Raw genomic sequence first — 26,978 nt, forward strand, 5'->3', positions numbered from 1 at the left:
GGGGACATAATACTGTGTACTGGGGCCAGTATGGGGACATAATACTGTATACTGGGGCCAGTATGGGGACATAATACTGTGTACTGGGGCCAGTATGGGGACATAATACTGTGTACTGGGGCCACTATGGGGTATAATACTGTGTACTGGGGCCACTATGGGGACATAATACTGTTTACTGGGGCCAGTATGGGGACATAATACTGTGTACTGGGGCCACTATGGGGACATAATACTGTATACTGGGGCCAGTATGGGGTATAATACTGTGTACTGGGGCCACTATGGGGACATAATACTGTTTACTGGGGCCAGTATGGGGACATAATACTGTATACTGGGGCCAGTATGGGGACATAATACTGTGTACTGGGGCCAGTATGGGGACATAATACTGTGTACTGGGGCCAGTATGGGGACATAATACTGTGTACTGGGGCCACTATGGGGTATAATACTGTGTACTGGGGCCAGTATGGGGACATAATACTGTGTACTGGGGCCAGTATGGGGACATAATACTGTATACTGGGGCCAGTATGGGGACATAATACTGTGTACTGGGGCCAGTATGGGGACATAATACTGTGTACTGGGGCCACTATGGGGTATAATACTGTGTACTGGGGCCACTATGGGGACATAATACTGTTTACTGGGGCCAGTATGGGGACATAATACTGTGTACTGGGGCCACTATGGGGACATAATACTGTGTACTGGGGCCACTATGGGGTATAATACTGTGTACTGGGGCCACTATGGGGACATAATACTGTTTACTGGGGCCAGTATGGGGACATAATACTGTGTACTGGGGCCACTATGGGGACATAATACTGTGTACTGGGGCCACTATGGGGACATAATACTGTTTACTGGGGCCAGTATGGGGACATAATACTGTGTACTGGGGCCAGTATGGGGACATAATACTGTGTACTGGGGCCACTATGGGGACATAATACTGTGTACTGGGAGCACTATGGGGTATAATACTGTGTACTGGGGCCACTATGGGGACATAATACTGTGTACTGGGGCCACTATGGGGACATAATACTGTGTACTGGGGCCAGTATGGGGACATAATACTGTGTACTGGGGCCAGTATGGGGACATAATACTGTGTACTGGGGCCAGTATGGGGACATAATAATGTGTACTGGGGCCACTATGGGGACATAATAATGTGTACTGGGGCCACTATGGGGACATAATACTGTGTACTGGGGCCACTATGGGGACATAATACTGTGTACTGGGGCCACTATGGGGACATAATACTGTGTACTGGGGCCAGTATGGGGACATAATACTGTGTACTGGGGCCAGTATGGGGACATAATAATGTGTACTGGGGCCACTATGGGGACATAATACTGTGTACTGGGGCCAGTATGGGGACATAATACTGTGTACTGGGGCCACTATGGGGACATAATACTGTGTACTGGGGCCAGTATGGGGACATAATAATGTGTACTGGGGCCACTATGGGGACATAATAATGTGTACTGGGGCCACAATGGGGACATAATAATGTGTACTGGGAGCATTATGGGGTATAATACTGTGTACTGGGGCCAGTATGGGGACATAATACTGTGTACTGGGGCCAGTATGGGGACATAATACTGTGTACTGGGAGCACTATGGGGACATAATACTGTGTGCAGGGGCCAATATGGGGTATTATAGTGTGCGCAGAAATGCGCGGGGGGGGGGGGGGGGGGCGGCGGCAGTAGGGGTCAGTTGGTTGAGGTCTTCAGGAGGGGCCCCATGTCAAAAGTTTGCCACAGGGCCCCGCCATTCCTAGTTACGCCACTGTTACTACCAGATATATTCATCATACTCTAAAACAACCCATTCATTCAAAATTATTTACAACATTTTTTTTCATTCTAAATGCATTACAGCAATAGAAAAAACTTCCTTTAGACTTGTGCCCCATATTGCAGAAATGCAGCTTTTTTGTTGTTGCAGATTTTGCTACAGTTTTTTGAGTCAAAGCCATAAATGGATTGAGCAGAAGGTAGAAGTATTTCCTATATAATTCCCAATCCTTTAGTAGCCATTCTTGGCTTTAGTGTAAAAAAAAACAAAAACAAAAAAAACAAAACAGCAAAAACTGCAACAAAAAAAGCTGCATTTCCAGAATTGAGGCCTCAACCTAAATTGTTATTCATTGCATTGCAGCAAGGCCTTTCATGTTTCTAACGCTATGGGCGAAGATGTACTGGAACATGATCTTTTTATATACATGGAACCTTTGTAATTGAGATGAGAACATTTTATAAAAGCTTAGCTTTAAACCCTTTTATTTCATTTTAATAACAATTGGCATGAGCTCTTCCCTCTCTCTGATTTCCCTCCTTGGTTTTAATTATTTTTCAGGCTAAGGCTAAGGCTGGGGTTTTTCGGTCCAGAACCTGAGGCAGAAGAACTGACAGGCTAACATTGATTTCCATGGGAGCCGTCTTTTTGGACAGTATTTTGAGGTGGATACGGCCTCAAAATCCTGACCAAAAAACCCTGTGTGAACTTACCCTTAGGGATAATAAAACCACTTTTGTGTGCTCTCCTAGAGTCTGATGAGTTGTCCACCGCCTTTTCTCAAGGACTCAACTATATATGCATAGTCTGATTACCTACACATATATAGTCAGAGTCTAATGATCATTAAATCCGGACTATTAGGCAGAGAATCTTCCTTTTCCAGAGATTATATTTTCTTGCATAAATGTAATTACATAGACAAATTGGAACTTTGTATAAGAGACAAAAAAAACCCCCTGAAAATAATCTTGGTAAAGTCATCAGGTGTGAGGATTTAATGAGGAGATGAATGCCGTAGAGTACACAACCGGGGAATATTTTCTTAGAAATGAAAAAGAATAATGGAAGCTCAATTAATACAGTTAGTTAATATTATTTAACCCCTTATTGAAATCTACTGCACATATGTCATGTCAGTTCTTTAAAGGGAATGTGTCTCCAGAATTTGGCCTATTGGTGAAATCGTGTTTTTATGTTTTTTAAGAATTTTGATGTTTGATCTTGAGATGTTGTTTTTAAATTTACATGTTATTGTCTATATTTTAAAAAAAATATTAGGAGTAGTTTTGATTTAGGTGACAGCTGGCCCAAAGGCCAGTGTAATGCTGGTGCTAATAACTGGAGGGTTAAGCAGAAGTGTGGTCAAGTCTGGTCCTAAGGTCAGGGGCAAGCAGAGGAGATCCAGAGTCGTAGGAAGCCAAAAGGTCATATAAGAAGTAGAATCAGAAACCAAGTCGAGATGGCAAAGCAAAATGTTAAAGCAAAACAATTGGAGGCCATTAGAAGATGCTCCACCCTCAGAAATGAAAAATATAACAACAAAACGTTATTCAGTACACAAAGTTAAAAAGATTTAAAAAAAAAAGAAAAAAAAAAAAAGCCTTCCACGGGTAAAGATTTGAGTTCCAAAGATCTCTAGTAATGTAGTATACGGAATGTGCAACGTCTTAGCTTAACCCCTTAAGGACCAGGCCATTTTTTGGTTTCGCATTTTCGTTTTTCCCTCCTCACATTTCAAGAGCCATAACTTTTTCATTTTTCAGTTCACAGAGTCACATGATAGCTTATTATTTGCGGGACAAATTGTACTTTGTAATGGCACCATTCAATATGCTGTGCAATGTACTGGGAAGCTGGAAAAAAAATCAGAATGAGGCGCAATTGGAGAAAAAATGCATTTGCGCCATTTTCTTATGGGTTTAATTTTTACAGCATTCACTGTTTGGTACAAATGACATGTTACCTGTGTTCTACGTGTCAGTACAAACGCGGTGATACCAAATTTATATAGTATTTGAAATTTTTTGATACTTTTAAAAAAATGATAAACTTTGCAAAATAGAAAAAAAAATTTGTGTCATCATGTTCTAACACCTGTAACTTTTTCATATTTCCATGTATGGAGCTGGTTGTGGTGTCTTTTTATGCGGGACAAGATGACGTTTCTATTGATACCATTTGGGGAAAGATCCGATGGTTTGATCACTTTTTATTCAATTTTTTATAGGAGGCAAAGTGTTGAAAAAAACGCTTTTTGGCTGTTTTTATTTTTTTTGCCGCTACGCCGTTCGCAGTACGGGATAAATGTTTTAATATTCTAATAGTTCAGGCATTTTGGAGCGCAGGGATACCTAATATGTTTATGTTTAATGTTCTTTAATTACTTTTATAGCTGATCTAGGGAAAGGGGGGTGATTTGAACTTTTATATTTTTTTATTTTTTTAATACTTTTAAAAACTTTTTTTTTTCTTCTGTTACATTTATGATCAGACCCCTTAGGTACCTTGAAACCTAGGGAGTCTGATCGCTCATACTATTCACTGCAATACTACAGTACTGCAGTGAATAGCAGAATCCCAGCACTTCTATTAGACGATGCCTCTGGCATCGTCTAATAGATCTAGTGCAGAGACAAGCCTGGAAGCCTTCAATAGGCTTCCGGCTGTCATAGCAACCGATCACCGCCCTCTTGTGACGTTCAGGAGGGCGGCGATCGGCGAAACATGGCGGCGCCCATGCCGCCTGCGCTGTTTACACGCTGCGGTCGCGTTTGACCGCAGTGTGTAAAGGGTTAACAGCAGCGATCGGCTCGGGCACCGACCGCTGCTGTTAGTGGCAGGTCCTGGCTGTATTATACAGCCGGCATCTGCCGTGTATGGAGCGAGCTCAGCGTGTGAGCTCGCTCCATACATCCCCATGCGACCCATGACGTACAGTTACGTCAAGGGTCGCTAAGGGGTTAACATGTTGATATCTATTTTTTTTGTTGTAGATTGTGAGCCCTATATAAGGCTCACAATGTACATTTTCACAGTATGTGTTTGGTAAGAAATCCACGTAAACACAGGGAGAACATACAAACTCCTGCAGATGCTGTCCATGGCAGGATTCAAATCCAGGACTCCAGCGTTGCAAGGCTGCAGTGCAAACCACTGAGCCACCATGCTGCTCATATGTTGAGGTCTATACCACTCTCCCTAAAGTGCTACCATATTAAACTCTGTGAAGAAAGTAAAGGAACAAATAAAGAAAAGTACATAAAATACATCATAAGACATAATTAATAATGTGTTTTAATACCACAATTGACAACAATTCATAGTTTGCATAAATATTATTCAAAGTTCAGCTATAAATATAAAGGAATGATGTGTACAGCGTGACCCAACTTATAAGAAAAATAACCTCAGCAACAAAAAATAGCTAATTCCTCTAAAAATCACATATAAATGAAACCTTAATTCACCATGGATAATGGCATATGCTGGTTCTATGTGTTACATAGCATGCACTAGACTACAAAATAAAGAAGACCCACAAATAAATATAGATATATGTACAGCACCTACCTGTGGTCAGCTAAACTCTACCGGACCCACCCATATCCTCATTAGGGCTTCCTCAGGGGATCATGACATACGTGCTGTATAACAAACCTGGTTATATATCCTCCAAACAAGGTCAACCGCCATTGGTTCATTAGAAATGGGCAAGTGCAGTTAACCCCTATCATGCATGCCAAAGTTTCCATGATCTCGCGAGTAGTTTGGATTCAGGGGCAGCTAGCCCAAAGGCTAAGATGGGAAGCCAAAAGGTCTTAGAGACAGGAGTAGAGACAGAAATCAAGCTAAGGTCAGAAAACGTAACATTAAGCAGGCATATACATGAAATGTTCTCAGGACCTGAATGTCTATACTAGTATCCATAAAGTTCCATATTCGTTACATAGACTGGTATTGCTTGTGAGTGACTGGGCAGGGATCTCAGGTATACTCATTATTCCTGCAAGTTGCAAGACCTGTTGTCAGGTCCTCTATAACAGCTTTTACTCTAACATCCCTGCTGTATTTCAATGGAGGAATTTTTGGCCTTTTATGCATCAATCATCCATGCAAGTTCTGCAGAACAGGTTGGGAATGGCCTCCTTGAATGAAGATGTCTATACTAGTATCCATAAAGTTCCATATTCGTTACATAGACTGGTATTGCTTGTGAGTGACTGGGCAGGGATCTCAGGTATACTCATTATTCCTGCAAGTTGCAAGACCTGTTGTCAGGTCCTCTATAACAGCTTTTACTCTAACATCCCTGCTGTATTTCAATGGAGGAATTTTTGGCCTTTTATGCATCAATCATCCATGAAGATTCTGCAGAACAGGTTGGGAATGGCCTCCTTGAATGAAGATGTTCAGCAATGATGTATGTTTAGAAGGAACAATTCACTGTTTGTCACCTTGTGTCACAGATGATAACAGTGTCAGCTCAGAATGGAAATGGCAGCAGGAGGGGAAGACATGACATGTAGGATAATCACTGCAGAAAGTGACAAGTGCAGGTACCAGAAAACCTGCTCAACAGTGGGCTCAGAGGGAAGAACAAAACAAGGGTGACATTGTCACTCCTGATGTCTTTGTTGACACAGTCCACACATATATCAAGTGTTGTGGAAAAAAGGAATCCACAACATGGCAGAAATGCCTCTAAGTATGACATCTATCAGTCTACAGAATCTATCTAGAGACATAATTGAAAGCTCAATTGGGCCTCAATGTAAAATAAGTATATTTAATATGTATTATCTATATTATTGTTGTCTTCTCATATTGTAGAATGGCCACTTGATTCCCAAGGGACCTGCACCAGCATAGCTACATCCCTACCACAATGCAATACTACTAGTTAAATGCTATTTAGTTTATGGGATATAATCACTAAATGGTTATTAAATGGTGATTAAATTATATTACCATACTATTAATAAAGAAAACACAATATACAAAGATCATTATTACCAATAACTCACAGGTCATGTCTTTTTAGTCACTTATTGTTCCTATATTTTCCATCTGAATTCCAAAAATTAGACCAGTGAATAAATAGAATATAGATTATCCAAAATAATACCAAATCCAATATAATCTCAATAGACCTGTTGTAAATTAATGTATAACCTTTAATAATGATTCAGATAAAATATCCTCCCAAAAAAGTAAAAAAACACATAAATTCAACCTGAACTAGAATAACCTGTTGTCAGCGTAATGGTACATATTATTCCATGGCGGCCTGGAACAATACAGTGATATAAATATAAACCAGGACTTACCGTGATTCAGAAGAAACCAATGTAACCGACAACAAATACCGGATGAATGAGGAGATCAAGCGCAGGTATATGCCAGCAACAATATGGCTATAAGGGACCCATAGATAGATATAATGTATCCCTGAACAACGCCCTGGACAGTCTGGTATACCCTATAAGCCTAACCCAGGGCCACCGCCCTAGACGGCGTGTGCCCCAGACTGGAACCTGACCCTGAAGCAGCAGTCCCTATACTCACCCTCTCCAGTAATAAAAAGTTAATGACAACAGGGGCAATATGAAAGGTATCTTATTTAAATTCAAGAAAAACAAACTCTACTTTTATTCATACATGTAATGCCGATATGCATGTTTCGCTAAACTCATCAAAGGATTAAGTTAGGACCCTTCTCCAACTGGAAGCGCATCGGGAGAACAACTTATCACCACCAAGTAACACGCTGGCCCCCCTTATCTGTAACTGGCCTGTGAGTTGGATGAGTTAGTTGAGTATTCTTGGCCTAACTGTGGCATCACCACCACAACTACTACTCCCATTCGTTGCAGCAACGATCTCTCTTCTTGTCTCACACAAACTATTAGGGAGGGTTCACACGGTGTAACGTGCCGCGTGATATGGCACATCTACGCCGCGGGAGCTTTTGCGGGCTGTACACGCTCCCATTGATTTCAATGGTAGCGGGGATCGTATGCGCCGCGCTATTTTGCGGCCGTGATTTTGCGGCCGCAAAATCACGGCCGCAAAATAGCGCGGCACGTTACACCGTGTGAACCCTCCCTTACCACTCCATACAGACTGCGTTCCATGCCCCCCTTTTCACAGACTGCTCACCTCCAGACAGGCTTCTCTCTATGTCCTATCAATATCATAGACTGCATCTTATGTTCCTGTATTACAGAGTTCTCCTCTTCCCAGGGGCCACACAGTGGCTCAGTGGTTAGCACTGCAGCCTTGCAGTGCTGGAGTCCTAGTGTTCAAATCCCGCCAAGGGCATAAAACCATCTGCAAGGAGTTTGTATGTTCTCCCCGTGTTTGCATGGATTTCCATCCCATAGTCCAAAGACATACTGATAGGGAAAAATGTACATTGTGAACTCCATGTGGGGCTCACAGTCTACATTTAAAAAAAAAAAGAATTCTCCTCTTCCCATATCCCTGACTCCTCCTTATTCTATCACAGACTGCTCCTCCATCCGCACACAGCTCCATATGTCCCTCTATTGGAAAGCAACATGGAATTATTAATAATATATATTATGTATGTACAGCTGCCTAGTGATGAGCAATGTTTATGAACATGGCGTGTTTTTGATGTGTGCTTTGTAAGAGCCATAAAAATAATCTCTTTTTTGGGATAGATGACTATGGACATCTTTATCGATGAGAAAATGGAGATCATCTCTGTATTTGGAACAATTGTTGGAGGTAAACATGCACTTCTCTATCAATAATATCAATGAAAGTCACTCATGTGCTTGGAATGAATAGCTATTGTTTTATTAGGGGCACAAACACAAGGCATTCTCCTGGGCATATACTGACATATGAGAATGATAGGTATGATCCTGGGATAAGAAAGTCATTGCTAACGGATTTATTCTTATCGCAAGAGTGCCATCCTAAGACGTCAAGGACTACTATGACAACAATTCCCATAGCGTGTTACTAAAACCTGATCGGAGAGATATACTCTAGTAGGACGGAGGATACCGTTAGAATCCTGTGTATTTTGCTAATCTACCACCAGTGGCTGCTATTTCTCTCACTCTGAAATATTCTTGCACTTCCACTCCTCACCACTGGAGGAGGATTGCCTTAACAATGATGACCGATCTGTACCAATGTGAAGCCATCTTGTTTTCTGCTTGGGCTTATTTATACCCTTGAGACAGCACAGCCTTTACTTGAGTATTGTGACTTGTTCTGGTTTCCTGCTCCTCAGAACTGTCTTTCTTTCCCAAACTATTTCTACTCCTTGCTGTATTACCCTTGATATATATACTTCAAGCCGCACCTCGGACTACTACCCTTCAGTACCTTTCTGTTCCTGGCTTATTCCATCTGGCCACCGGATTCCAGCCGTGTATACCAGTATCATAAGGGGGCATTCACACAAGGCAAAATGGCGCTGTTTATGTCGCCAAATTTACTGCGCATTTTTTAAAAAAGTGTCCCATTAATTTTAATGGGTGCCGCTCGCTTTTTTTCTATGAGCGCAATTTACTACACGGTCACTTTTGCCGCGCGGTAAATTCCAGGCGTAGAAAAAAGCGAGCAGCACCCATTGAAATCAATGGGAAGCTGTTTTTAATGCATGGTAAATTCGGCGCCATGAACAGAGCCATTTTGCCCTGTGTTAATGCCCTCTAACAGGGTGTGTGTGATTCCTCAAACACAAATTTATATCTTTACAGCAGTATATTTAATTATGCTTTGTATTCTTCCCAAGGACATTGAGGGAATAGTGCCTATGTGCTTTACTATTTTATTTTTTTGTTAACTTTTCTTTAAAGAAGACTTTTCATGTCCTATTACATTGCTGGTATTATATACTGCTAGAAAGCAGATTCAGCCCTATGTCAGCTGCGCCGGTAGGTTCCCTGGTGCTAGAGACATTGGTGCCATTAGTTTTAGCAGTTATATCCACCACTGGCAGAAGGGCAGGCCTTACAGCTCAGCGTCATCGATATCTCTGGCACCAGGGCGCATCCCGGCAAAGCTAACAGTATGCTGAATTTAGTGCAATGTCTGCTTTCTAATAATATATAATTCCACTGATTTCATACGACATAGATATGGACTTTGCATCATTCAAAGGATATTCCAGGATAGGATACCTATCAGAGAGGCATACCCTCTCTCTTCCATGTAAGTTGCAGATGCAGAACACATGAAACCTATACATACATTCCCATATACCTGGGCAGTTTTTTCTTCCACCATAATCATTGGCTAGAATATGAACTCATATTTAGGGCTCTAGCATACAGCTCAGCCAATGCATCAGTGGTATTTATCTGCTTTTGAAGGCAACATTTTGGTTTGGTTTCAGTGTATCTAATCCTTTATTGTTAAGACATTTATTTTATTTAGTAATATAATATATATTTTCTAAAGTAATAAAAGAACAAATTAACCAATTATCATTTCCACTTAGAATTTTTGTAATTACTGAAAATATTCGGCTTCTTAGGCTAGAGAATGTATTTGCTAGGAAGCTGTATTAGCTTGAGAATTTCCATTAAGCCACAATGTAAATTCCACAGGCTCCGCCGCTGTTGATCTTTGATCATGATTATGAATACCATGTACTCTGGATAGATGCAAAGGCAATAATACAAAAAGAGATAAAACCAGATTTAGGATGCAAGCCACTTTCATTCATTTTTCTTCTCTGGAAATGTTTGTTTAAAGGGACCACTCAGTCTCTATACTGACACCTTTATGGTCTCCTTTTTTTTGGGAAGAATATGCAAATCTGTCTTCCATGATGTAATTAGGAAGTCAGAAGCTGCCCTCATTGTTGCAAACCAATAGAGGGCGCTCACTGGAATGTGCAAGCCTGTCTTCCCTGATGTAGTTAGGATGACAGAATTCCAGTGAAATAACCCAATAAAGGCTGCTCCCTTTAGCATCATGCCCGACCTTCCAAGAGGCCTTTATTTTGCAATGATGCTGGGATTATTACCAGGTATAGTCTCTCAATCGAGGACGGCCGTTTCGATGTACTTGCATCTCATCAGCTCGATGTAGAGAGGACTATAACCTGGTAGAGGTGAGAGGCTCTCCTCTCCGGTCTCCTTTGTTGTCATTTTTCTTCTAGAGCACCCACAGAATTTGATCAAATCAAACCCAAAAGAAATTTCAGGACACTCATCAGGAAATATATTGTCTATCAGGTTTGACTTTGAGGTCTGGTTCAATATACACATAGCTTTAATACGTGCTAACCAGAGGGCAAACCAGGGGTAAAATGAGAGTGCTACAGGCCGTGGGCTGGGACAAGCAGCAATTTGCACCTTATGTAGAACCTTCCGCAACTCCCTTTTATTGTATTGACTATTTGTCTGTCTCCACTGTATTTCTAGCATTGTATTCATGAATCCGGAACATTAAAATAAACAGTGCTTACTATGACTTACTATTCTACTTATTTGCCTATTTTCGAATAACATTTAACCCCTTTCCGACATCCGCTGTAATAGTACAGTGATGCCGGGAAGGACGTCCCGCAACCGCCATAGTACTACGGCGGCTGCATGGTACACACACAGAACCTGTGTGCGCACCATGCCCTGAGAGTGTCAGCCGTATGTTATGGCTGACAATGCCCTGTAACACCCGTGGTCAGAACCGGATCAAACATGACCGCCGGCATCTCAGGGGTTTTGGTATATAATAGTGATCGGCACCCCCCGTGCCGGTGTTGGTAGTGGGCAGCCCGGGGGTCTGATCAGTGACCCCGGGTCTGCCCCATCATTTCCCCCTCCACGTACCTGGTTGATCCTGCCAAAATAGAAGCTGTCATCCCCGTGCGTGTGCACGGGGCTGAGAGCTTCCTGTACACTGCAATACATGTGTATTGCAGCGTACATCTAGTTAAGCAGAGATCAGAAGATCACTGCTTCAATCCCCCATGGAGACAGAAAAAAAAGTTGTAAAATTAAAAAATAGAAAAAAAAATTACATATTTGGTATAACCGCGTCCGTAATAACCTGAACAATAAAATTAAACAATTATTTAACCCGAACGGCGAACATCATAAAAAAAAACATAGAAAACTGCACAAAATAATGATTATTCACCACCTTTGCCTTACAAAATGTTCAATAAAAAGTAATCAAATGGTCAGATGAAAACTAAAATGGTACCAATAAAAAGCAGAGGTCATCCCGCAAAAAATAAGCCTTCAACCAACTCTGTCTACTGAAAAATAAAAATGTTATGCTTTTCAGAAGATGGCAAAGCAAAAATAATTGATTTTTTCCCCTAAATTGAATTTTATTCTGCACAAATAGCAATGCATTAATAATATAAATGAGGTATCGCCATAATCGTACAGACCCGCAGAATAAAGGTAACGTTACTTATGCTGTACGCTGCATGGGAAAAAAAATAAATGCTAAAAAGAAATGCTAGTATTGATGTTTCTTTTTACATCCCACCCAGAAAGAGTTAATAAAATGTAGTCAATAAGTTACAAGCACCCCAAAATGGTGGCATTGAAAAGTACATCTAATACCGCAAACACCCAGCTCTCATATGGCCACATTGCCAGAAAATAAAAATAAAAATCTAGCTTGTACAATGTGAAGACAAAAAACCCAAAATTCGCCAAATCATTAGGAAATAAGTGGCTGCGACTAGAAGGAAATGTATAAGCTGTGCGAGCGTTTTCAGGGGACTCCCCATATTTAGAGCTTATGAGAGATAATACACCAGCGCTGATCCCCCAGAATGCCCCTCTTCCCCGTCCGTGTCATAGGAGCTAGTGGGAAAATAGAATGGGATTTGGTGTACTCAATTTATTCTGCACAGCTTACACATTCAATTTGGGGTTACTAATGCTCACTACATCACTTGAGAAATTCTTTGAGGGGTGCGGTTTTCAAAATGTGGTCACTTTCTAGAGGTTTCCACTGTTTTGACACCTCAAGGGCTTTGTAAATGCGACATGGTTCCTGAAACTGATCACAGCCAGATCTGCCCTCTAAAAGCTCCTTGGCGCGCCTTCCCTTCTGCGTCTCGCTGTGCGTCCATATATTAGTTTACACCCACAAGTGGGGTACTATGGTAGTCGGGAGAACTTGCATAACAAATTGTGGGATGCGTTTTCTCCTTTAACCCCTTGTGTGCAAATTCTAGGGCTAAACGAAAATATTAGTAAAATAAAATCAAATTTGAAAATGTCACCTCCATTTTGTCTTAATTCCTGTTAAACACTTATAGGGTTAAATTACTAGGTATATGTTGTTTTGGCTTATTTAAGGGGTGCAGTTTTGAAAATGGGGTGATTTATGGGGGTTTTAATACAAGGGTCTTTCAAAACCCCTTCAGAACTGGATTAGTCCCTTAAAAAATGGGTTTTGGAAATTTCTTGAAAATTTTGAATATTGTTGTTTCACTTGTAAATCTTATAATGTCCGTAAAAAATAAAAGGGTGACTAAAGTTTGATGCCGACATAAAGCAGAGATCTGGGACATGAGATTTAGGATATAATTTTGGCGGTCTGACTATCTGTATGCAATGCACATCATTTCAAACTTTATAAAATGCATATTTTTCAAAATTTCCACCAAATTTCCTATTTTTTCATAATTAAACACAAAACACATCAACCAAAATTTACTACTAACATGAAGTACAATGTGTTACGAAAAAACAATCTCAAAATCACTTTGTTAGGTTAAAGCATTCCAAAGTTATTGCCACATAAAGTGAAACATGTCAGTCTTGAAAAATCGAGCTTGGCCAGGAAGTCAAAAAGTGTCATCGGCGGGAAGGGGTTAAAAGCAGTAGTAGTTGTAATAGTAAGCAGGCCTCTGCCCTTGTGGTTGCAATCTATGGATTGGCATGGAACGGATCTGCAATTGGAAGCATTTCAGAAACCTTTCAGCTTGAGATACAGTGACAGGAGCTGTAATGTAATGTTAAACATAATCTTTTGGAACACAATATTCTGTGCTTGACAAGTGGATTGTGCAGCGTTTATTAAGTCATAAGTCACAAGTGTGCGGGATTCACAAAGCGATTTACGACACAAAACCCATAGGTAATTGATATAGAAAGCCACAAAATCTAAACACTGAGGTCTTTGTCTTGTGTGAAAAATTGTTCTGCATTAAAAATGGGATTTAGACAGGAGTTTGCTGTCAGTGTAGATGCTGCAAACCATAACGGACGGCCACGGAACGAAGATTTTCAATTGAAGCAGAGATCTGGTCCTTTTATGTGTTTGTGCTTAACATTCTGATCAAGTTGTAAGGATTGTTATTTACATTTTTGGAATTGCTTTGCTGAGTTAACTACAAGAAACAATTACTTTCTATCACATGAGTACAAAGTCCTAGCTCGGCATTTTGTCTCTATGCTGTTTCCTTTAATTATTGAGAGGACAAGTAGATGGATGGTGCAAGCAAAAAGCCAGTGGTTCATATGAAGTGTACTGTGACAATATGTTAAAGGGACCAAAGAAGAACTTCCTTAGTTATCACACACTTGTTTACTGACAGCGTAGTTCTAATGCAACTTAACACACGCCACAATCGCCCCTAATATACAATATATGTATACACACACGTGGACAAAATTGTTGGTACCCCTCGTTTAATGAGAGAAAAACCCACAATGGTCACAGAAATAACTTGCACCAATGGAAGAACAAAAGGACGGCGCTCTCAGGTCCAAAGGAATTTATTCAAAAAGAAGATTGCACAACGCAAAAACAGTTGCCGCGTTTCGGGTCGGAACCCTTTATCAAGTGCGTAACTAGTTAAAAACAATAAATATAGTATATGTATAAAAAACATGAATATACAAAGACATAATTTAAAAAACAGATTAGCTTGTCAAAGAAAAAAACAACAGACCACGACGTTATTAGGCAAGAAAATCATTTACCTATAAACCCAGAACCTATAAACAAATCCAAGGTATATCATATGAATTCTGAATTAAGCTCAGGTGATGTATTACACATCATTAGTCATAGACAAACTATTATATATTGATCATATTATTCATACTCGAGATAACTATAGATCCTTAACATCCCATATGTTCAGTGACTATTATTATATTTCATTAGAACAAGATTCCAGCAATAATATTGTCTTACCTTCACTAATCGAGCTTCACTCAAGCTAGGAAGAAATAAACTCTATCCGGAGCGCCTCGGCCTATTTAACCGTACCGCTCCATGTGCCACTTCCGGAGGAAAAAGATGTGGTCCAAGCTGGAACGCATGCTCATTAGCTAGATGTTACGAGCCTTTGTGCAAATTTTTTCGGCGGAATATTCTATCACCACAAGAGCACGGGCACTCCGCCCGCACCAGAGAAACCAACAGTACGGGCTAAGAAAAAACGGTGGTACGACCTATCAAGAGTCGTATAGCTAAGTATGCAAATGTGAATAAAAAATAAAATAAAAGGAAGTCATGCGGTTCAACCTGGAACGCATGAACTTCTGCGCATGCGTAAAAGGACAATCTGCTATACGAGTCATCTAAAAGAATTCATAGTGATGATATTTGCCTAGGACGTAACATAAAAGTTTAGAAAATGATTCTAATTAGAAAACATAAAAATCTATATGATTACATTCCTAAAAATATATATATATAAATATAGCCCACCATGTTCATGATATACTCGATATTGGTACATTAAATTTCTATCTGACTATTATACAAATTAAAAATGAAAAATAAATTGAATTTAAATAGTTTAAAACATGCATTTCAACCAATTATATAGGCCCTTCCCTAAAAATACACCTTTTAGTTAACAGTATACATTAAGAATGACCAAAAGGATTATACAAGGTAACTCATCTGTTTACATCCTCAGTTGCGATATTTAGGCCCGCTGGTTGTAATGTATTAAATTTAAACATCCAGAACATCTCTTTTTTATTTAGCTTACTCAGTCTATCACTATTACCCGGGGGAACCCAGTCAATTGGTGTTACCAAAAATCCGCTGAAGCTTTTGTTGTGATGTTCAGCTGCATGTCGCGACACACTATGTTTCATGTAACCGTTTGTGACATTCGAGCGATGCTTGTTGATACGCTCGCTTAATTGTCTAGATGTTCTGCCTATATATTGGAGGCCACACGGGCATTCCAATAAATATATTACAAATGACGAAGTACAATCAAGATGGTATTTTAATCTAAAAATTTCGTTGGTAGTGAAGCTACTAATCTCACATACTTTATTTCTAATTGATCTGCAGCACTTGCATCTATTACGGTTACAACGGAAACTCCCTCCGGAGGAGGTATTAGTTGTTACGGAGGTTGTATTGGATGACCGTAATTTACTGGGCGCTAGAATACTTTTGAGCGTTCGTGCCCTTCTAAAGGTGAATTTGGGTCTTATAGGAAGAACCTTTTTAAGAAAAGGGTCATTCTGTAGGACTGGCCAATGTCTCATAATAATATCTTTGATCTGTTGATGAGATGAACTAAAGGCCGTTATGAAATTCAGTTCATACTCATTAGTTTTCACGGATTGTCTTGGAGCAAGACATTCCTGTTGGTTGAGTCCGCTTGCTCTATGGTATGCAGCTTCAATCATTTTAACAGGGTACCCTTTTTCTCGGAATCTCCCTGTGAGAATGTTGCTTTGAAGTTGGAAATCTGTATCCCTTGTACAGTTTCGCCGTATACGGCAAAACTGTCCATAGGGAACATTTTGCTTCCACTTTCTATAGTGAAGACTATGGAAGTCTAGCAGACTATTACAATCCACAGTCTTAAAAAATGTTTTTGTATAGATCTTACCCTCTTCACCTGTTAGTACTAGATCCAAAAATTCAATTGATTTTGAGTCCGATTTCCCTGATAGATGGATGCCATAGGTATTAGAATTCAAATGTTGGGTAAATAAATCGAAGGATACTGCCGGGCCATCCCAAATAAAGATAAGATCGTCAATATATCTTTTAAAATAAACTAGATTGTTAGACCAACGATGGCTACCATATATCCATTCTTTTTCAAAAATGCCCATGAAAAGGTTAGCGTAACTGGGGGCCATCCTTGTCCCCATCGCAGAATGGGGAAATAATACAGAAATAACTTGAACCTGACAAAAGTAATAATAAATAAAAAAATTCTATGAAAATGAACAAATGAAAGTCAGACATTGCTTTACAACCATGCTTCAACAGAATTTTTAAAAAATAACACTCATGAAACAGGCCTGGACAGAAATGATGGTTCCCTTAACTTAGTATTTTGTTGCACAACCTTTTGAGGTATTTTGGCCCCCTCCTCATGAGAAAACTGCTCCAGTTGTCCAAAGATGCTCAATAGGATTTAGGTCAGGGCTCATAGAAGGCCACTTCAGAAATAGTTCAATGATTTTTTCCTGGCATTCTTGGGTGCTTTTAGCTGTGTGTTTTGGGTCATTATCCTGTTGCAAGACCCATGAACAGCGACTGAGACCAAGCTTTCTGACAATGGGCAGCACATTTCTCTCTAGAATCTCTTGATAGTCTTGAGATTTCATTGTACCCTGCACAGATTCAAGACACCCTGTGCCAGATGCAGCAAAGAAGCCCCAGAACATAACAGAGCATCCTACATGTTTCACAGTAGGGACAGTGTTCTTGTCAATATATGCTTCATTTTTCTGTCTGTGAACATAGAGCTGATGTGGCTTGCCAAAAAGTTCGATTTTTGTCTCATCTGGCCATAGGACATTCTCCCAGAAGCTTTGTGGCTTGTCAACATGTAGTTTGGTTATCACTTTTGTCAGATTCAAGTTATTTCTGTGAATATTGTAGGTTTTTTCTTTCATTAAATGAGGGGTAACCAACAATTTTGTCCACATGTGTATATTGTGGGGAGCTTAGCTCGGTAGAAGCAGTGATGCGGACCCAAACAAAACAGCAAAACAGGGACACAAAATGTGCAGCAAACTGGTTTATTTAGAAAAAAAAACAGGAAAATAAATAAATCTTAACTTCAGGCACAAAATAAACAAAACAAAACACAGCCTAAGGGTGCTTTCACACTACGTAAACGGCAGCTTATTCTGAACGTAAAACACGTTCAGAATCAGCGGCGTATAAAGCAGTTCCATTCATTTCTATGGGAGCCGGCATACGAGCGCTCCCCATAGAAATGAATGGGCTGCTTCTTTCACTGCGAGCAGTCCCATTGAAGTGAATGGGAAGTGCCGGCGTGTACGGCTTGGCATGAGCAGAGCTAGCCGTACACGCGGGCACTCCCCCATTCACTTCAATGGGACTGCTCGTAGTGAAAAAAGCAGCCCATTCATTTCTATGGGGAGCGCTCGTATGCCGGCTCCTATAGAAATGAATGGAACTGCTTTATACGCCGCTTATTCTGAACGTGTTTTACGTTCAGAATAAGTTGCCGTTTACGTAGTGTGAATGCACCCTATGGGTTTGTTTCAGGCCTCAAAATTCACTTGAAAAAACACCTCCCATTCATTTCAATGGAAGTCACTAGCAATTTTTTCCTCTAGCATTTTTTTTTTTTTAGCTAGCAGAAAAAAAAGTGACATGACCAATGGATTCTGCCTGGAAAAACCCATTGAAGTGAAGGGGAGGCGGAAAAAACGTGATGTGGTTTTAGAAGCAGTTTTTGCAAAAACCCATAGTGTTTTTGTAAAGAAGTTTCAGGTTCCAGGTTCATACTCTATGCTGGAGCAAAAAAAAACGCGACGAAAACTGTACGAAAAAAAACGCATCATGTAAAAACAACACATCAAAAAAATTTCCTAATTCCTGAAGCAGATTTTTTCAGCTAGCAAAAAACTCCATGTGAACATATACTAATTTTGGCATAAACAAAATAAATACCTGCTTGTCTGAACCACTAGCTGAACAGAATGGATAACCTAACTATACAAGTGGCTTACTTTCAGCCACATGAACATAACAATCGCAATATATTCTCACTGGACTCACGGTTACAGGACAGAACCACACACCTCCTTACACTTTATGGAACTGCACTGCAATACAAGGGCTGCAGCCTTTTCTGGCTCAGTAATGAGCCAAGGATCTACATCTGGGCTGAGGCCTACTCCAGATCCCCCCTGACCACACATATGTCAGAAACCTCGGGCTGATAGATCTGGACTCCAGCATTCTGCCTGTCACCTCCTCATAATATATATTATACAATATTACTGCCTCCTATGTACCAGAATACAGCTGCTGTAATACTGGCCTCGATGATCAAGAATATAATTAGTGTAATAAAGCCCCCTATGTACAGAAATACAGTTAGGGCCAGAAATATTTGGACAGTGACACAAGTTTTGTTATTTTAGCTGTTTACTAAAACATGTTCAGAAATACAATTATATATATAATATGGCTGAAAGTGCACACTCCCAGCTGCAATATGAGAGTTTCCACATCCAAATCGGAGAAAGGGTTTAGGAATCATAGCTCTGTAATGCATAGCCTCCTCTTTTTCAAGGGACCAAAAGTAATTGGACAATGCACTCTAAGGGCTGCAATTAACTCTGAAGGCGTCTTTTCTCTCGTAAACCTGTAATCAATGAAGTAGTTAAAAGGTCTGGGGTTGATTCCAGGTGTGTGGTTTTGCATTTGGAAGCTGTTGCTGTGACCAGACAACATGCGATCAAAGGAACTCTCAATTGAGGTGAAGCAGAACATCCTGAGGCTGAAAAAAAGAAAAAATCCATCAGAGAGATAGCAGACATGCTTGGAGTAGCAAAATCAACAGTCGGGTACATTCTAAGAAAAAAGGAATTGACTGGTGAGCTTGGGAACTCAAAAAGGCCTGGGCGTCCATGGATGACAACAGTGGTGGATGATCGCCGCATACTTTCTTTGGTCAAGAAGAACCCGTTCACAACATCAACTGAAGTCCAGAACACTCTCAGTGAAGTAGGTGTATCTGTTTCTAAGTCAACAGTAAAGAGAAGACTCCATGAAAGTAAATACAAAGGGTTCACATCTAGATGCAAACCATTCATCAATTCCAAAAATAGACAGGCCAGAGTTAAATTTGCTGAAAAACACCTCAAGAAGCCAGCTCAGTTCTGGAAAAGTATTCTATGGACAGATGAGACAAAGATCAACCTGTACCAGAATGATGGGAAGAAAAAAGTTTGGAGAAGAAAGGGAACGGCACATGATCCAAGGCACACCACATCCTCTGTAAAACATGGTGGAGGAAACGTGATGGCATGGGCATGCATGGCTTTCAATGGCACTGGGTCACTTGTGTTTATTGATGACATAACAGCAGACAAGAGTAGCCGGATGAATTCTGAAGTGTACCAGGATATACTTTCAGCCCAGATTCAGCCAAATGCTGCCAAGTTGATCGGACGGCGCTTCATAGTACAGATGGACAATGACCCCAAGCATACAGCCAAAGCTACCCAGGAGTTCATGAGTGCAAAAAAGTGGAACATTCTGCAATGGCCAAGTCAATCACCAGATCTTAACCCAATTGAGCATGCATTTCACTTGCTCAAATCCAGAATTAAGGCGGAAAGACCCACAAACAAGCAAGACCTGAAGGCTGTGGCTGTAAAGGCCTGGCAAAGCATTAAGAAGGAGGAAACCCAGCGTTTGGTGATGTCCATGGGTTTCAGACTTAAGGCAGTGATTGCCTCCAAAGGATTTGCAACAAAATATTGAAAATAAAAATATTTTGTTTGGGTTATGTTTATTTGTCCAATTACTTTTGAGCTCCTAAAATGTGGAGTGTTTGTAAAGAAATGTGTACAATTCCTACATTTTCTATCAGATATTTTTGTTCAACCCTTCAAATTAAACGTTACAATCTGCACTTGAATTCTGTTGTAGAGGTTTCATTTCAAATCCAATGTGGTGGCATGCAGAGCCCAACTCGTGAAAATTGTGTCACTGTCCAAATATTTCTGGCCCTAACTGTATAAGCACTGTAAAACTGCCCCATGTGGAAAAGAATAAAATGTATACAATACTGCTCTGATGTACAGTATAAGAACATAACTAGTATAATACTACGTCCTATGTACAAGAATATAACTAACATATTACTGTTCCCTATGTATCAGAATATAACCTCTACAATACTGCCACCTATGTTCAAGACTTTATGTATCTGACTCAGGAGGATTTTTTTAATTGCTTTTGTGTTCCTGGAGACATGCCGTATATCACATTATTATATTTTGGATCTTCTTTTTACGGGCTTTGTCTTCAGGAGGTTTCGTCGATGGAGAAGCCAGTAATTCATGGAGAATGTTTTGCCCTCGGACACTCTTCCTGGTTTTATTTTCCAGTTGCAGACAACTAATTGGGATCTTGCGGAGGTTTCTCTCGTCCACTCCCGGCAGGTGACTGATGGTTGTCGCAGGTGGGTTTTTGATGATTTGGTAGCTGGAGTGCTGCAGTTTTCTGTCACGGCGCTCTGTGTAGGTGGATGAAAGATGCTGCAGAACAGAAGTAAAGTCTATTGTGTAAGTGAAATGTGTCACTCAGTTTAATGGCTAAGGGGAAGTGAAAAATAACAAGAATTTACATTCTGTCTGTAACATTTAAAGAAGCAAAAACTAACAATCAGAAACACAGGATCTGGCATGTGGAAATGACATTTTATTCTTGAAAATAAGCAAATTTAACTCCCACACATAAAATACAAAGCTGTGTGCACTTAAAGAAACTATTTTTAAGTATATATTGTGACACTTGTACAGGATTGGTTGTGGAAGGGAGATATATTTCTTCCAGATTTCTGTCCTATGTGAAGTAGCAGACAGAAACGCTCACCTACTTGTTAATTAATTAGTTAACTGAGAGAGGGCGGGTATTTACAAGAAACTAGGAGGGCAGTTCTCTCTCTGCCTAGGGACACAGTCTGTGTGAGACACATATCAACAAAAGTTTGCTGGATGTTGTTTTTGTTTTCAAGCTGACAGGGAGAAGCTCTTCAGCTGCTAGCTATCGTTGTATGTTAGTAAGTGCTGGACAGGCAAGGATTTTGTTTTGTTGTTATTTAGTTTTATTTTCTTTATATTTGCTACCATATCAATAAAACCTGACCCAGTTTCAGCTTACACCTATTTGCTGCTGTTTAGCCTGGATTTAATGAAACAGACACCTTGACCCCAGAAAATCACATTGTCTGATTTTGTAAGAATTTATTTGCAAATTATGGTGGAAAATAAGTATTTGGTCAGTAACAAAATTTCATGTCAATACTTTGTTATATGTCCTTTGTTGGCAATGACAGAGGTCAAACGTTTTCTGTAAGTCTTCAGAAGGTTGGCACACACTGTTGTTGGTATGTTGGCCCATTCCTCCATGCAGATCTCCTCTAGAGCAGTGATGTTTTGGGGCTGTCGCTTGGCAACACGGACTTTCAACTCCCTCCAAAGGTTTTCTATAGGGTTGAGATCTGGAGACTGGCTAGGCCACTCCAGGACCTTGACATGCTTCTTACAAAGCCACTCCTTCGTTGCCCTGGCGGTGTGCTTTGGATCATTGTCATGTTGAAAGACCCAGCCACGTTTCATCTTCAATGCCCTTGCTGATGGAAGGAGGTTTGCACTCAAAATCTCACGATACATGGCCCCATTCATTCTTTCATGTACCCGGATCAGTCGTCCTGGCCCCTTTGCAGAGAAACAGCCCCAAAGCATGATGTTTCCACCCCCATGCTTTACAGTAGGTATGGTGTTTGATGGATGCAACTCAGTATTCTTTTTCCTCCAAACACAAAAAGTTGTGTTTCTACCAAACTGTTCCAGTTTGGTTTCATCAGACCATAGGACATTCTCCCAATACTCTTCTGGATCATCCAAATGCTCTCTAGCAAACTTCAGATGGGCCCGGACATGTACTGGCTTAAGCAGTGGGACGCGTCTGGCACTGCAGGATCTGAGTCCCTGGCGGCGTAGTGTGTTACTGATGGCAGGCTTTGTAACATTGGTCCCAGCTCTCTTCAGTTCATTCACTAGGTCCCCCCGCATGGTTCTGGGATTTTTGCTCACCGTTCTTGTGATCATTTTGACCCCACGGGGTGAGATTTTGCGTGGAGCCCCAGATCGTGGGAGATTATCAGTGGTCTTGTATGTCTTCTATTTTCTAATTATTGCTCCCACAGTTGATTTCTTCAATCCAAGCTGGATGCCTATTGCAGATTCAGTCTTCCCAGCCTGGCGCAGGGCTACAATTTTGTTTCTGGTGTCCTTTGACAGCTCTTTGGTCTTCACCATAGTGGAGTTTGGAGTCTGACAGTTTGAGGGTGTGCACAGGTGTCTTTTTATACTGATAACAAGTTTAAACAGGTGCCATTACTACAGGTAATGAGTGGAGGAAAGAGGCGACTCTTACAGAAGAAGTTACAGGTCTGTGAGAGCCAGAAATCTTGATTGTTTGTAGGTGATCAAATACTTATTTTCCACCATAATTTGCAAATAAATTCTTACAAAATCAGACAATGTGATTTTCTGGATTTGTTTTCTCCTTTTGTCTCTCATAGTTGAGGTCTACCTATGATGTAAATTGCAGACGCCTCTCATCTTTTTAAGTGGTGGAACTTGCACTATTGGTGACTGACTAAATACTTTTTTGCCCCACTGTATATATCTATCTATATATTACATGTTGCATGTGTTCAGGGTAGGATTAGACAACGACATTCCATTATTATTTTCCTGGGAGTGGCACCACTCTTATCTATTGGCAATATCTAGTACTGCAGTTCAACCTTTTTCAATTGAAGATTATGGGCTACACTAACCCAAGGGCAAGAACAATACTATTGATTATACCCTGCTATGTCCATATGCCCTGTTAGGTTAGTATGGATGGCCTTCTCTTAGGATCCTTCTCAGTGATGCCCATCCCAGCAGACCTGAGCTTCCTATTTATTACATGGACCATATTATACTAGATTTTCCTGGCGGAGACCACCAAAATGTCTGCTCAGAGAAGGTACACGGCCAGACCTGCACCAATTATATTAACAGCTTCAAAATTAAAATTTTTGTCTCTTACGAAAAACTCATCAGCTATAGTCTGCAGGAAACCCCCAGCTGTAATCTGTTCACAGGTAAAAAAAAAATGTAGAGGAATTTCAGATGGTCTACAGTGATCTGATATAATCTCTGAACAGCTTTACATAGATCATTGGGGATCAGATGTTATGTGAAAGGACCCTGTAATGATCATCTGTAATCTGTAAGTAATTGAAAAGGAATTTCCCATAATCAGATGTAATTTGCAGAGACTACCAATGATGAGCTGTAATCTTCAGGAATCCTCTGTCTTTCAGTGACTAGATACAATCCACAGAGACTCCCAATAAACTTGATCAGATGTTATCTACAGGAAAACTCAGTGATCATAAGTAGACTATAGGGACAGGGCCTTTCGGCCAGAGACTCTGGGCCAGTCCGCCACACGTCTGAACTACCATTGTCAGGGTCGAATTCGACACTACGGGTCAATCAGTCAGATCCAAATTAGTAAGCGCATGTGTGTGCACCGTCGCCTTAAGCAATGAATCAGACTCAAGCTGCTTCAAAACTTCTCAGCTTATGCTCTCTTATCCTCGGCTAGCAGCACTGAACTAAGTTTATTTCACGTCACACATACAGTGGGGCAAAAAAGTCTTTATTCAGTCACCAATAGTGCAAGTTCCACCACTTAAAAAGATGAGAGGCGTCTGTAATTTACATCATAGGTAGACCTCAACTATGAGAGACAAAATGAGAAAACAAATCCAGAAAATCACATTGTCTGATTTTGTAAGAATTTATTTGCAAATGATGGTGGAAAATAAGTATTTGGTCACCTACAAACAATCAAGATTTCTGGCTCTCACAGACCTGTAACTTCTTCTTTAACCCCTTCCCGACATGCGCTTTAATAGTACGGCGCATGTCGGGTCTGTAACTATGGCGACCACCCGGGAGCCGGGCGGCCGCCATAGCCGCCGGGTGTCTACTGCTTTAAGCAGTAGACAACCGGCTCTAATGCCTCCGATCGGTCCCCGGACCGATCGGAGGCATTAACCCCTCCGGCGCCGCGGTCAAAGGCGCCGGAGGCGCCATTTTCCCGGTGGCGCATGGGCACTGCCATTTTGGCCGGGATCGCCGGCTCCTGGAGCATGCTCCAGGGCTGACGTCCCGTTGCCATGACAGCCGGGAGCCTTGTACAGGCTCCCAGGCTTGTCTACAAATCCTCTCTTTTGCAGGCTGGTCTATGCAGCCTGCAAAAGAAAGGATGCTTTTTTGCAATGCATTGCAATGCATTAGCATTGTAATGCATTGCATTAGTGATCAGACCCCCTGGGGTTCAACACCCCTAGGGGGTATAATAAATGCAAAAAAAAATTAAAAAAAAGTTAAAAAAAATATTAAAAAATATAAAAAGAATTAAAAGTTCAAATCACCCCCCCTTTCCCTAGAACACATATAAAAGTAGTTAAAAACTGTGAAACATATACATGTTAGGTATCCCCGCATCCGAAATCGCCCGCTCTACAAATCTATAAAAATATTTTTCCTGTTCGGTAAACGCCGTAGCAGGAAAAATAGTCGAAAGTGCCAAACCGCCATTTTTTCACTGTTTTGATTCTGATAAAAATTTGAATAAAAAGTGATCAAAGCAATAACATTTCCCGAAAATGGTAGAACTAAAAAGTACACCCGGCCCCACAAAAAAAGACACCCTATGCATCCCCGTACACTTACGTATAAAAAAGTTACGGCCGTCGGAATATGGCGACTTTTAGAAAAAAATTTTTTTAACACAGATTTGGAATTTTTTTTAGGGGTCAAAATGTAAATAAAACCATATAAATTTGGTATCCCTGGAACCGTAGCGAAACACAGAATATAGGGGACATGTCATTGTGGCTGCACAGTGAACGCCGTAAAACCATAGCCCGTAATAAAGTCGCAGAAATGCATTTTTTCTTCAAATCCACCCCATTCTGAATTTTTTTCCTGCTTCCCAGTACATTATATAGAATAATTAATGCTAGCATCATGAAGAAAAATTTGTCCCGCAAAAATTAAGACCTCATATGGCTCTGGGAGCGGAGAAATAAAACAGTTATGGGGTTTAGAAGGAGGGGAGTCAAAAACGAAAAACGAAAATCAAAAAATGCCATCGGCGGGAAGGGGTTAAGAGTCTCCTCTTTCCTCCACTCATTACCTGTAGTAATGGCACCTGTTTAAACTTGTTATCAGTATAAAAAGACACCTGTGCACACCCTCAAACAGTCAGACTCCAAACTTCACTATGGTGAAGACCAAAGAGCTGTCAAAGGACACCAGAAACAAAATTGTAGCCCTGCACCAGGCTGGGAAGACTGAATCTGCAATAGGCAACCAGCTTGAATTGAAGAAATCAACTGTGGGAGCAATAATTAGAAAATAGAAGACATACAAGACCACTGATAATCTCCCTCGATCTGGGGCTCCACGCAAAATCTCACCCCGTGGGGTCAAATTGATCACAAGAACAGTGAGCAAAAATCCCAGAACCACGCGGGGGGACCTAGTGAATGAACTGCAGAGAGCTGGGACCAATGTAACAAAGCCTACCATCAGTAACACACTACGCCGCCAAGGACTCAGATCCTGCAGTGCCAGACGTGTCCCACTGCTTAAGCCAGTACATGTCCGGGCCCGTCTGAAGTTTGCTAGAGAGCATTTGGATGATCCAGAAGAGTATTGGGAGAATGTCCTATGGTCTGATGAAACCAAACTGGAACAGTTTGGTAGAAACACAACTTTTCGTGTTTGGAGGAAAAAGAATACTGAGTTACATCCATCAAACACCATACCTACTGTAACGCATGGGGGTGGAAACATCATGCTTTAGGGCTGTTTCTCTGCAAAGGGGCCAGGACGACTGATACGGGTACATGAAAGAATGAATGGGGCCATGTATTGTGAGATTTTTTGTGCAAACCTCCTTCCATCAGCAAGGGCATTGAAGATGAAACGTGGCTGGGTCTTTCAACATGACAATGATCCAAAGCACACCGCCAGGGCAACGAAGGAGTGGCTTTGTAAGAAGCATGTCAAGGTCCTGGAGTGGCCTAGCCAGTCTCCAGATCT

The sequence above is a fragment of the Leptodactylus fuscus genome, chromosome 6 (assembly GCF_031893055.1).
Source record: "Leptodactylus fuscus isolate aLepFus1 chromosome 6, aLepFus1.hap2, whole genome shotgun sequence".
Classification (NCBI taxonomy): domain Eukaryota; kingdom Metazoa; phylum Chordata; class Amphibia; order Anura; family Leptodactylidae; genus Leptodactylus; species Leptodactylus fuscus.